Below are 14197 nucleotides of genomic sequence, written 5' to 3'. Positions count from 1 at the left end.
TTCAAATTGAATACTGGCCCAGAACTCTCACACATGACTTTAATACATGCAATATCCATTCGAAAAGTGTATCATATGATACAAATTGCACACAAGTCCAAAACTCAGGTAGAGTATCAGATTGAGAAATATTGAAAGATAGTAAACCTGAGAAACAAATTAGATACTTGTTCAGAATGTACTCGTAGAATGAGATTTAAAGATAGATTGTCAATTCTATTAGTGCAGACTGAGATACACATTACATACCAGTCCAAAAATCTCATACAATATTAGATTGAAAGATACGGTGTCAATTCTATTTCTACAGACTGATCTACACATTACATACCAATTCAAAAATGTCACCTTATCAGTTTGAAAGATACATTAATATCCATAACAGTACTCACAGAGATACAGATTTAATAGTACTCTAAAAAGCACACAAATTATCGGATTAAAACCTGCAGCATCATATCCTAAAGTATGTCCATATTTACCAATTAAACAATGAGTAAAACTATTTAAACATCGAGATATTAAAGCTACAATATTGAACGCCATAATGTAATCTGTACAGAATAATTACGTACAGATACAGAATGAATCTCACATTCAGAGACAGTACCAGAGACACAGAGACACAGAATGACTCCAACTCTCACAGATGCAGAAGGAATCCCAAACTCACATACAGTACAAGAGACTGACAGACACACAGTTAATCCCACACTCACACACAGTGCCAGAGACTGACAGGTACAGTATGAATCCCACACTAACATGCATTATGAGTAACTGCATATTTAGGATGAATTCAACTCCCACATACAGTACTGGAGACTGTATATACAGAATGAATCCCACAATCACATGCAGTATGAGTAACTGCATATCTAGGATGAATTCAACTCCCACATACAGTACTGGAGACTGTATATACAGAATGAATCCCACACACACATGGAGTACCAGAGACTGACAGATACCGAAAGATTCCCACACTAACACACAGTTTTATATAAGGAATTAATCACAAACTCTCACACACACTGCTGACAAGATACAGAATCAATTCCAAACTCACACACAGTATCAGAGAGTGACAGATACAGATGAATCCCACACTCACACACAGTACCAGAGACTGACAGATACAGAATGAATCCCACACTCACACACAGTACCAGAGACTGACAGATACAGAATGAATCCCACACTCACACACAGTACCAGAGACTGACAGATGCAGAATGAACCCCACACTCACACACAGTACGAGAGACAGACAGATACAGAATGAATCCCACACTCACACACAGTACCAGAGACTGACAGATACAGAATGAATCCCACACTCACACACAGTACCAGAGACTGACAGATACAGAATGAATCCCACACTCACACACAGTACCAGAGACTGACAGATACAGAATGACTCCCACACTCACACACAGTACCAGAGACTGACAGATACAGAATGAATCCCACACTCACACACAGTACCAGAGACAGACAGATACAGAATGAATCCCACACTCACACACAGTACCAGAGACTGACAGATACAGAATGAATCCCACACTCACACACAGTACCAGAGACAGACAAATACAGAATGAATCCCACACTCACACACAGTACCAGCATGAAATGGTCCTTATCAAAGTCACAAATGATACCCTATGTGACTACCACCTTGATAAACTATCCCTCCTCATCCTTCTCAAATACAATATCTCACCGTGCTGTTATGCTGTTAGACTAGTTTCCTCTCTCTGCTTTTATTTGGAATGTGTTGCTTTTCCATCTGATAACACTTGGTATCATCGTATTATGTTAGTCCACAAGAGGAGATCATTCGGCCCATCGTGCCTGTGCCGGGCCAAACACACGTATTCGTTCAAGATTCGTTCAGAGATAGATTGAGTGCTTTGTTATCAGAAAATTGCCTGAACCCCCACAGTCTACAGCTTTCCTCCTCGCTATCAACCACACGGCCTATTTTTGTGTCACCCGCAAATGTCTTTATCATGCCTCCGACGTTTAAGTCCAAATCGTTAATGTATACCACAAAAATCAAAGGACCAAGTACCGAGCCCTGCGGCACCCCACTGGAAACAGCCTTCCATCCGCAAAAACACCCGTCGGCCATTAACTTCCTGCCACTGAGCCAATTTTGGATCCAACAAGCCGCATTCCCTTGTATCCCATGGGCCTTTACTTTTTTGACCAATCTGCCATGTGGGAACTTTTCAAAAGGCTTGCTAAAATCCACGTAGACTACATCAATTGCGCTACCCTCATTGATCCTGCTCGTCACCTCCTCGAAAAATTCAATCAGGTTCGTCAGACACGACCTCCCCTTGACAAATCCATGTTGACTGCCCTTGATTCATCCGTGACTTTCGAAGTGACAGTTCATCCGATCCCTCAGAATTGATTGCAATAATTCGAAATTGAGTCTTTCTCCTGCTTGCTGTCATGACAGATCAGGCGGTGAACAATACTCAGGCCCGGCCAGCTCAGTCGGACAGAGCACGAAGTTTTTAATCGTGGGTTCGAGCTCCACGTTGGGTGAGTAACATTTTAAACTTTTATGATGCTTTCACTGGCCAACAGTGCAGAAATGATGCAGAATGAAACATGAAATCGGTCGTCAGGATGGCCGAGCGGTCTAAGGCGCTGCGTTCAGGTCGCAGTCTCTTCTGGAGGCGTGGGTTCGAATCCCACTTCTGACATTTGTTATCTTTACTGTTACGTGGAAATATTTTATTTGTGGATTGGGCTGCAGCTGATTTTCCTGCCAAGTCGATTTGCTCCTCCCACAAAAGCAACTGGCTTTGTGATGGAAATGTGACTTGAGAAGTTTCGAACGGTGAAATGGTTCACATATTAATGACCTGGACAAAGAAATAGAACAGCAGTGGGAAACATTTAAAACGGTGATCAATAGAGTCCAGGAGAAATATATCCCACTAAAAAGTAAGAACAAACTAGCCAGAAATGACACACCAGGGATGAATAAAGAAATAAGGTCAAAATTGAAACTGAAGAAAAAGGCCCACACTGGACAATAAAGGAGAGGGGGAATGTGAAAAGACTGGGAAAGAAGTCTAAAGAACTATTAGAAAGGCAAAAAGGAATATCAAAAAAAAGCAAAGTATTCTGGACACATCAACAGCCAAAGAAAGTTTAGGATAGGAATAGGGTCACTAAGGGATACACACGACAAACTCACAGGCAATGACAGCGAAATGGCAGAAATAATAAATAATCACTTTTCTTCAGTATTTACCAGGGAGACCAGCATTGAGTGCATGACAGTGGAAGAAGAGATCAAAAAAATATAAAGACATTTAAGATCGAAAGGGGGGGAGATAATTGATAATCTCATCAAACTGAGAGGGGAAATTTCCTGTTAGGTGCCTAACCAGAGTTTTAAACCGCTCACCCACGCTAATTTCCGTATTACTGTTCAGATTCATTTCACAGGGCCACGATTACTGTGCACCATTTAGAGAGGCTCAGTGAAAGGCGGAAATTGACCTATTAATAGAATCATGGAATAGGACAGCGCCATTCGAATGGCATTCGTCCCATCGTGCCTGTGCCAGCTCTCTGAAAGAGCTGTCCAGTTAGTCCCACTCGCCTGCTGTTTCCCCATAGCCCTGAAAATGTTTCCATTCAAGCGTTTATCCAATTCCCTTTTGAAAACTGTGAGTTAAAAAAACAATATTGAAAGGGGTGCTGGGGCCTCTGCAGCGTCAATGTAGAGTTTGCGATGATTGAAGTTATCAAGATGTTTCTTTACACATGGTATGTTGTGCAATCATCCTGAAATATCTTCAATATCCAACACAAATTGAATTGCAAACCTGACGGACCAACACTGGAAAACAAGTCACGAGTGAACGCAAATCATCTGGGACCCGTTTCAGCCTCACGGCACTTTAAGTAAAGTGAAATAACTTTGCATTGAAAAGATTTGGAACTTGCATCTGTGCCTTTATCTGTTCCATTTCTTAAAGTTGCTGGCGTCTGATGATGTACACGCCTCTGCTCCCTCTATTGAACAAGAAAGGAGATGTTTGACGTTGACGGGACCTGTTGGTTATGAGCTCATCCTTTACATTGAGTGGGTTCACGTCTTTTGAACGGCGTCAACTTTAGCCCAGCGGTGAACTTCACAACAAACAAGTTCATCACCGTCTCACCGCGGGCGCTGACTGACATGTTTATTGTTATTTCTTTCAGACCTAAATAAGTAGTAACCGTGATTTGAAATTTGCACTAAGTGACTTTTAGGTAGTCGCCTTTAAATGTTTCAAAGGCGACTCCTAATTTATGATCGTCCGCCATTTCTCCAGCCGTTTTGAAAACAAAACATGTCTCTGCTTTTCGCGTCTTTTTTCGAAAGGGAAAAAAAATATATTTCCCGTGACCTCTGAAGGATGTACAAGTACATTTCAGAAAGCTGAAGCAAGTTCACCGAGCTTAAATCGTCTGGCCACGTTAAAGGCGCTATATACATATATATAAATATGTATATATATGTAATATATGCAAGTCGTTGCTGTCTGTTTCTGTGGCTGTCTTTTTTATATGTGTGTCCATCTGCAGGTCAATTTTGAATCAATACCAGTGTTCGTGTCAGTTTGTTGCATGAAATAAATGAGAGTATCAGGCGCTCCCCTCCCTGCCATTGGGTCGGTACTGAGTCAGGGTTTAGACAAAACTTCTGGGTTTTTTTGTGAAAAAGCAATTAAAACCTTCATTCGGGAATGATCCAGTCTCATGTGAGCGGTGAAAAAAACACTGACCCCGATGTGATGTGAACACGCAGCCTTTTGATCTGGAGTCAGACCTTTGCACCACGCGCTCTGAAGACAGGATCCTGGATGTTATCATTTATATGAATGTTTCTCAAACACCGTTTCATTTCTCCCACCTTGGTTGAATCGATGGGGCTTATCAAATCTCCGCCAGATCCCACCGGGAATGAGACAGCATTGGAAGCAGCCTTCACCCCGACGATCACGCTGGCTTTCATCGCCTGCTCTCAGCGGACTGCATGAACAGGGCTGGGAGATATGGACTTTGTTCATATTATTCAGCAATGTGAATCGTTAAATATTTACTAATTTTTAATGGGAACAAGGTTTTAAAATGTTTCCGCCTGGTTTCGAACCGGGGACTTTTCGCGTGTAAGGCGAACGTGATAACCACTACACTACGGAAACCTGATGCTGTAAACTCCGTGTTAGGGATATAAACCCTCAGCCAAACTAATTTCCGCATTACTGTCCAGGAGTTCATTTCACAGGGATACATTTACTGCGCTGTATTTAGGAAGGCTGCAGAGAAGGATCGGTGGCGCTGGTCAGGCAGGGAATCCCAGAGCATCGCGCCCACACAAACATTTCACTGTTTTTTATCATGTGCCTGATATCCGACCGCAGTGTAAATTATGGCGAATCAGACATGCTCAGATGACATTGTTCACAGAGTGTTTTCTTGCAGCCAAATCACACATTAGAAAACGTGAAATGAGATGAAGAGATCGGAGCCATTTAAAGTGCTCCCAGTTACTGCAGATCAGGAATTAAAACCTGGCACCGGCTTCAGGTCGATCAGAATGAGGCAATGAATCCGAAAGTGGGAAGAAAAAAAGCGCAATTTTCGTCCCTGGGTGGGCTCGAACCACCAACCTTTCGGTTAACAGCCACAGAAACCGCCCGGTGCTTTTTCTTGCGAGATACACTAAAGCAGCGTGTCACCTAGCCAAAGTTACATGTTGCAGCCACAGAAATGCAATTGTCCACTATCAGTCTTACTTTTCCAGAAATAAAGGATGGGACATTGTTTATGGAAACATGGAAACGGTCTGGTCTCGCTCACAGCATCGATATCACCGCCAACCAGCTCTCCTGCTACCGGCGCGCCCACCGGTGCTTTGTCTGTTATTGAGTCGGACTGTGGGAGAACCTTCGCCACACGGACTCCAGCGATTCGAGAAGGCGGCTCACCACCACCTTCTCAGGGGCAATCAGGGATGGGCAATAAATGCTGGCCTCGCCAGTGACGCCCACAACCCATGAACGAATGAAGAAAAAGTATTCTGAGCGTCCTGACGCTGATATCAGGTTTTGATGCCTGATCTGCAGTAACTGGGAGCGCTTTAAATGGCTCCGACCTCTTAATTTCACCCACAACATCAGAGTAACTGTTCCAGGGGGACATGCCGACTCAACTGCGTCTTGGCCGCCTGTCTGGTCAGTCCTTTAATCGCCTCCAATTCCGTTTCCCAAAGCGTATCTGCAGATTCACAAAGCTCTTTGTCATTTCGGTTCCTTTCGATTTGTCCAGCTCCCGACTGGCAATAATTTGCAAACCTGGTTGCAACCCTCCGCCTTGCATCGTGTCCAGGGATGGGTTATGTGGAGAGACTGGACAAGTTGGGATTGTTCTCCTTCGAGCAAAAAAAAAGGTTAAGGGGAGATTTAATCGAGGTGTTCAAAATTATGAGGGGATTTTGATAGAATGGATGGGGAGAAGTTATTTCCATTGGCAGGAGGGTCGATAACCAGAGGACACAACCTGCATTTATATAGCACCTTTAATGCAGTAAAACCTCACAAAGTGCTTCACAGGAAGAGTTATTAAACAAAACTTGACACTGAGCCACATAAGGAGATATTGGGACAGGTGACCAAAAGCTTAGTCGAAGAGTTAGGTTTTAAGCTATGTGTTAAAGGAGAGAGAGGCGGAGAGGTTTAAGGATGGAATTCCAGAGCTTAGGGCCTAGGCAGCTGAAGACACAGCCGCAAATGGTGGAGCGATTAAAATCGGGGATGCGCAAGAGGCAAGAATTGGAGGAGCACAGAGATTTTTTTTATTCGTTCATGGGATGTGGGCGTCGCTGGCGAGGCCAGCATTTATTGCCCATCCCTAATTGCTAAGGCTGTCTGACACACATAATCACCAGCTCTGAATGATTTAAAGGCCTTGTTATGATTGTCAGAGAATTATTTATATCAAATGGACAATTAACTTACGAGTATTATGATATCAGCTGCAATCCAAGCGTTTCTGGACTTCAGAATCGACTAGTCTCTATGTTAAACATATGCATGCATATAAAATGAAGCAAATCTGTCTTATGATTGTAGTTTCATTCTCCCAACAGAGATTTATACTTCCTTCCTTAAGAGGCAAAAGCTAAAGGTTAATATTACTTCAATATAAAGACTAACTCTTTCCTTACAATACAGATACCCCAAACTAATATAACACCTCAAACTGATAGAGTTTCTCAAACTAATACAGTATCTCAAACTAATACAGTACCTCAAACGTATCGAGAATCTGAAACTCATATAATACCTCAAGCTAATACATCGTCTCATACTAATACAGTACCTCAAACAAATACAACACCTTAAACTAATACAAACCGATACAGAACCTGAAACTAATATAATACCTCAAACTAATACAGCATCTTAATCTAATTCAGTAGCTCAAACTAATAAAGTACCTCAAACGATAAAGAACCTGAAATTAATATAGTACCTCAAACTTATACATCATCTCAAACTAATAAATACCTCAAACCGATACAGAGCCTGAAACTAATCGAATACCTCAAACTAATACAGCATCTCAATCTAATACAGTATCTCAAACTAATAAAGTACCTCAAACTAATACAGTACCTTAAACTAATACAGTACCTCAAAATGACACAGATTCTGAAAATAATACAACACCATAAACTACTACAACACCTCAAACTAATACAGCACCTCACACTAACAGAACACCTCAAACTAATACAACACCTCAAACTAATATAATATCTCAAACTAATACAGCACCTCACACTAACAGAACACCTCAAACTAATAGAGCACCTCACACTAATACAACACCTCAAACTAATACAACACCTCAAACTGATACAGCACCTCAAGCTAATACAGTACCTCGAACTAATATATTACCTCAAATTAGTACAGCATCTTAAAATAATACAGCACCTCAAGCTAATACAATACCTCGAACTAATATATTACCTCAAATTAGTAGAGCATCTTAAACTAACACAGCAATTCAAACTAACGCAGCACCTCAAACTAATACTGTACCTCGAATTAATACAGTGCCTCAAACAAATACAGTACCTCAAAATAATACTGTACCTCAAAATAATACTGTACCTCAAACAAATACAGCACTTCAAACTAATAGTGTTCCTCAAACAAATACAGCACCTCAAACTAATAGTGTTCCTCAAACAAATACATCACCTCAAACTAATAGTGTTCCTCAAACAATCCAGCACCTCAAACTAATACAGTACCCCAAAACTAACCATTAACTGAAATGTCAAAGTCCGAACAGGAGAAGCAGGTTGACCTTGATGGGCGGTGGATCTGTTAAGAGGACATTGAGCTGCAGGAGAAAGTCCCGTTGAGGAACTGCAATTGTATGCAATTAATTTCGAGTCTTTTCTCAACATTAGAGCAGAGAAACACGTGGTGCGTAATATCACCGCAGGGCCTTCCATTGTCGGCCTAATTCAGTGCAACATCCCCAGTACATTTCGTCTGAAGCTCATCACCAGATGCCTTTCAAGTAACCTTTGCTGATTTGTTGCAGTTCAGTTTGGGTTTGAATCGAGTTGTTTCTTTACCAGCATAGCTTCATTGGGGCGAGGGGTATTTGAGTTTGTACCGGGAAATTTGTAGCTGTCCATTGCTAATTGATCTTCAATTGACTCAAATCATTTCAATTAAACTATCACAAAAAGACGGACTATTCCCGCACCCCCCCCGCCACCATCAATGTTCCAACTTATTCCATTTCTCCATCGCTGCTTCTGCCAATCTCTAACTCTGTCTCTAATTATAAATCTGTCCATCGTGCTCTCTTTCTACTAATTTTATGTTTCGTTATCTCTTTCAACTATATCCATTGTTATTTTCACCTTATTAAAAATCAATATCAATCTCCTTCGACCGATTCGAATGTATCATTGTCTCTCCACTGCTTTAAATGTATTTTTTCTATCTATCTATCTTTCTATCCATCTACCTCTCCATTCATCTATCTCTATATCTATATATCTCTCTATCCATCTATCTCTCTATCCATCTGCCTATCTATCTATCTTTCTATCCATATATATCTCTATCAATCTATCTATCCATCCATCTATCTATTCATCCATCTATCTATCTATATATCTCTCTATCCATCTATCTATCCATCCATCTATTTAACTATCTACCTATCTCTCTCTCTATCAGTCTATCTATCCATCCATCTATCTATTCATCCATCTATCTATCTATATATCTCTCTGTCTATCCATCCATCTATTTAAATATCTATCTATCTATATATCTCTCTTTCCATCTATCTATCCATCCATCTATCTATCCATCCATCTATCCATCCATCCATCTATCTATCTATATATCTCTCTATCCATCTATCTATCCATCCATCTATCTATATATCTCTCTATCCAACTCTCTCTATCTATACATCTCTCTAGCCATCTATCTATATATCTACTTACCTATCTATCTATCTCTATCTGTCCATCTATCTATCTATATAGCTATCTATCTGTTTACCTTTATCTCCCTCCACCTGTTTATTGCTCTGTTGTTGTTTCTATATCGCTTTCTGTCTCTCCTTCTTCATTACTCAAGTTTATCAAATAGCTTTCTAATCTTTATCAAAAAAATGCAATATTAAAGCATGAGCATGAGGTAAATTAGCAAATTACAAGGTGGGGTGGACTCAGTATGTTGGTCTGTGAAGACGTCACCGAGCCCTCTTCCTTCTTCAGGCTGCTGATCACAGAAGTCTCCCTGAGCAGCTTCTGGAAGAAGAAGCGCGAGCACTTCTCGTCCTGCTCCACGGAGCGGACTCTGGAACGAAAGATAATCTTTGAGGCCCCTTTAACTGGATGGATCACACCGTGAGATCACAAGGTGAGGCCCCTTTAACTGGACGGTTCACAGCATGAGATCACAGGATGAGGCCCCCTGAACTGGACGGTTCACACCGTGAGATCATAGCATGAGGCCCCTTGAACTGGACAGTTCATACCGTGAGATACGGTCTGTATTGCTTCGAAATTGTGAAATTTAGTTTTAACTCTGTGTATTCTTAAATTTTATGCAGTAATGTATGTTTTGTAATAAAAAAATATTCGCAGAAACTTTCGAATCAAACTGGAATCAAACCTCCACACGTTATCCATTGCTCCACTGGCCCAGTTTTGAAAAAGCATGCAGTAACTCACACTCCCACAGCGCTGGAGAATGAGCAGTTACCGAGTCAGTCTCGTTCATGCCCACGCGATTCCGCGAGTCCGGAAGTGTCAAAAGGTGTACGGTGAACAATCACCAAAGAGAGAGACAGAAGCTGCTTCCTTTCGATCGCTCAGCTTGTAGAGCAGAGGATTTAGTACAATTAACAGATCAAAGGTTGCTGGTTCGAAGTGATAAACGTGCTTTTGGAGTAAGTAGCTCAAGGCCATTGTCTTAATTTTACAGGCAGCCGACAGCTTAACATGTTGGCGCTGAGGCACAGGAGACCAATTTTCCTTTCTCAAACCTTAAAGCTTTCTGTGTCTGCCCGAACACGGCTGTTTTGCTCGAGCATTTGCCTCTGCCCACCAGCAGGGAGTGCCATTGAGCAACAACACGGCAAACCGCTTTCAGGCAAAAAAAGTCTTCTGTCAGTCAGACAGACAGGGCTCTCGCTGCTCCCTCAAGCTCGGGGCCGCTGTTCCTTTCGTGTGATCTCGTCTACCTTCCGCAAGCTTGGGATCTTCTCAGCATCATTCACGATTACTGTGGCTTCCCGTTCGACTGTTGCTCACTTGCTAATGCTCGATACCACCAATTGGAGCAAAGTATTGATTATCGTCAGGGAGGGGGCCAACCCAAGGCGAGATTTCTCTGCTGATCGTGGAGCTGCTTGGAGGCGAGTGCGAAACAACCACTGTGAAGGGCATTGAATAAAGGGGGCAGTAGCAACATGGATACAGAATCGGCTAAGGGACAGGAAACAGAGTAGTGCTGAACGGTTGTTTTTTCGGACTGGAGGGAGGTGAACAGTGGTGTTCCCCAGGGGTCGGTGCTGTGACCACTACTTTCCTTGACATATATTAATGACTTGAACTTGCGTGTACAGGGCACAATTTCCAATTTTGCAGATGACACCAAACTTGTAAGGGTTAAGAACAGTGAGGAGAATAGTGATAGACTTCAGGAGAATATATACAGACTGGTTGCATGGGCGGACACATGGCAAATGAAATTTAACGATGAAAAATTCGAATTGATGCATTTCGGTAGGAAGAACGAGGAGAGGCAATATAAACTAGAGGGCTTAATTCTAACAGTGATACAGGAACAGAGAGATCTGCGGGTATATGTGCACATATCATTGAAAGTGGTAGGGCAGGTTGAGAAAGTGGTTAAAAAAGCATACGGGATCCTGGGCTTTATAAATAGAGGCAGAGAGTACTAAAGTATGGAAGTCATGATGAACCTTTAGAAAACACTGGTTCAGACACAACTGGAGTATTATGTCCACTTCTGGGCGCCGCACTTTCGGAAAGATATGAAGGCGTTAAAGAGGGTGCAGAAGAGATTTACTAGAATGATTCCAGGGATGAGGGACTTTAGTTACGTGGATAGACTGGAGATGCTGGAGATTTGATAGAGATTTTCAAAACCATGAAGGGATTAGACAGAGTATATAGAGAGAAATCGTTCCCATTTGCAGAAGGGTGAAGGACCAGAGGACATAGATATAAGGTGATTGGCAAAAGCACCAAAGATGACATCAGGAAAAACGATGGGACGGTGGAGTGGGACGATCTGGATTGCTCTTGCAGAGAGCTGGTGTGGTCTCGATGGGCCGAATGGCCTCCTTCCATGCTGTAACCTTTCTCTGATTCTAGTCGAGTGCTCGCTGAGCATGTGAGAGATAGCAGGATAGATTCTTGCATTCTCCACTCACCTTTTGACTTGGGTCAATTGTCCAGAAACAAAAGTGGTGTCAGTTTTCAGCGAGCCCATGGTCCATGTCCTTCTTAAGCTTCACTGCATGCTACGGTACAGAGATGTCAAGGGGCAGCAAATCTTTTGGTGTGCTGCAGGAAGCAAAAATTCTTGATTTTGGTCTTGAGCAAAGATGGAAAAAAAAAAGCATTGAACTCAGGACTTTCAGATTATGAGACTGACGCGCTGCCTGCTGCGCTAAGAAGGCACTTGATGCATAAATATCCAGGCAGCACTACCAAGTAGGACAGTTTGCAAGGTGTAAAATCATAAACGAATCGGCAGTTTGCAAAACCTCTCCATCCAGTTGGAAATCGAACCAACAACCTTCTGAATTTTGGTCAGACACGTTCCCCATTGCTCGACTGGCCAACGGTGTGTCGAGTAAGTCGGAGCTCACACGCTCACAGCGCTGCGGTATGAGCAGGTACCGAGTCAGTCTCGGTCATGCCCACACGACTCCACGAGTCCGGGAGTGTCAAAAGGCACACGGTGAACAATCACCAAAGAGAGGGACCTTTGCTGCTTCCCATCGATAGCTCAGCTGGTAGTGTGGAAAACTTGTGGAGATTAAAACTTGAAAGCAAAATCACTCTTTAATCGTTGGTTTAATTCTGGCTCAAAATAGTGAACGTGCTTTCGGAGTAAGCGGTATTGAGCTCAAGGCCGCTCTCTTAACTTTACAGACTGCTTCCTGCTTAAAATGTTGGCGCTTTTCCTTTCTCAAACCTGAAAGCTGTTTTGCTCTAGCATTTGCCTCTGCTCACCAGCAGGGAGTGCCTTTGAGCAACAACACGTCAAACCGCACTCACTTTCAGGCAAAAAAGACTTCTGTCAGTCTTTTGGACAGGTCTCTCGCTGCTCAAAGGAGTGCCGTTGAGCAGCAATTTTAAAAAAAATATTCGAAATATACTTTATTTCATAAATTTAATGATACATACAGTTCAGCGTTGAAGTTCGCAATTTCAATTCAAAACAATACAAAACATATCGCACACACGATGATCCCATTATTTCAATACAATACACAGTACATGTCTTAGAATACATTCTGTATAAATAAAGGTGTGATGGCTTTACACGGTGCTCTTTCCCCATAGGGCCCTTTCGTAGGCCACAACGCGCCTCAGTGCGTCCCGCAGCATGTTCTCCTGGACCTTGGAGTGTGTCAGTCGGCAACACTCGGTCGTGGACAGCTTCTTCAGCTGGAAGACCAGCAGGTTTCGGGCGGACCAAAGGGCCTCCTTCACCGAGTTGATGGTCTTCCAGCAGCAGCTGACATCTGTCTCGGTGTGCCTGCCAGAGAACAGTCCATTAGAGCACAGCGTCCTGTGTTACTGAGGTGTTGGGGATCAGCCGGGACACACACCAACGCATCTCTCTCCAAATTTTCTGCATAAAGGTCCAGTCCACCAGGAGACGGACGACGGTCTCAGTCCCGTTGCAGCCTTGAAGGCAGCTTGAGGTGGTGCTGAGGTACCGTACATGTTGGAAGGACTGCAGGGGAAGGGCCCTTCTCACCACCATCCAGCCCACATCCTGGTGTCAGTTCTGGCGACGAGACGTTCTGCCAAATGGGAACTGACCGATCGGATCCACCCTCTCCTTTTCCTGCAGGACCCCCAGAACGTTCCACTGTCTGACGGCCTTGTGGTCGAAGTGTTTCTTCCTCAGGAACCTCTCCACCTGGGACAGTGGTGGGGGACGGTCCAGCTGGACGGGACGTCCTGCGTCTGTTCGGCTACCATGACCAGACCCAGTTTTCTCAGTGTATTGGACAGGTAGAAACTCAGCACGTAGAGACATTTGGTATTTTTGTACCGGGTCTCTACACACATCCTGAGGCCGCCAAATGCAAAGGTGACCATCAGGATCAGGGCAGCATTGGGGACGCTTCTGCCCCCTTTGCCTGGGGACTTGTACATGGTGTCCCTGTGGACACGTTCTACCTTGGACCTCCAGACGAAGTGGAAGATAGCTCGGGTGACTGTTGCGAAGGAACTGTGGGGAATGGGCCAGACCTGGGCCACATAGAGCAACACCGCGAGTACTTCACACTTCTTCATCAGGTGCCTGTTGGTTATGGAGAGAGAGCGTCCCCCCAACATACCAAGCTT

At 43.2% G+C, this 14197-nt stretch overlaps 2 non-coding genes across 2 annotated transcripts; one reads left to right on the top strand and one right to left on the bottom strand.

The window, feature by feature from the left end:
• The first annotated feature begins 2643 nt into the window (after positions 1-2643).
• Positions 2644-2726, top strand: trnal-cag (transfer RNA leucine (anticodon CAG)). The gene has a single exon. It is a non-coding gene; the product is annotated as a tRNA-Leu (tRNA).
• A 2429-nt stretch (positions 2727-5155) lies between these two features.
• trnav-uac (transfer RNA valine (anticodon UAC)) lies at positions 5156-5228 on the bottom strand. Its single transcript has one exon. It is a non-coding gene; the product is annotated as a tRNA-Val (tRNA).
• Between the last annotated feature and the right edge of the window lie 8969 nt (positions 5229-14197).

The sequence above is a fragment of the Heptranchias perlo genome, unplaced genomic scaffold, assembly GCF_035084215.1.
Source record: "Heptranchias perlo isolate sHepPer1 unplaced genomic scaffold, sHepPer1.hap1 HAP1_SCAFFOLD_59, whole genome shotgun sequence".
NCBI classification, from domain to species: Eukaryota; Metazoa; Chordata; class Chondrichthyes; order Hexanchiformes; family Hexanchidae; genus Heptranchias; species Heptranchias perlo.
Note: the sequence above shows the minus strand (reverse complement) of the source record. Positions and strands in the feature narration are given on the sequence as shown.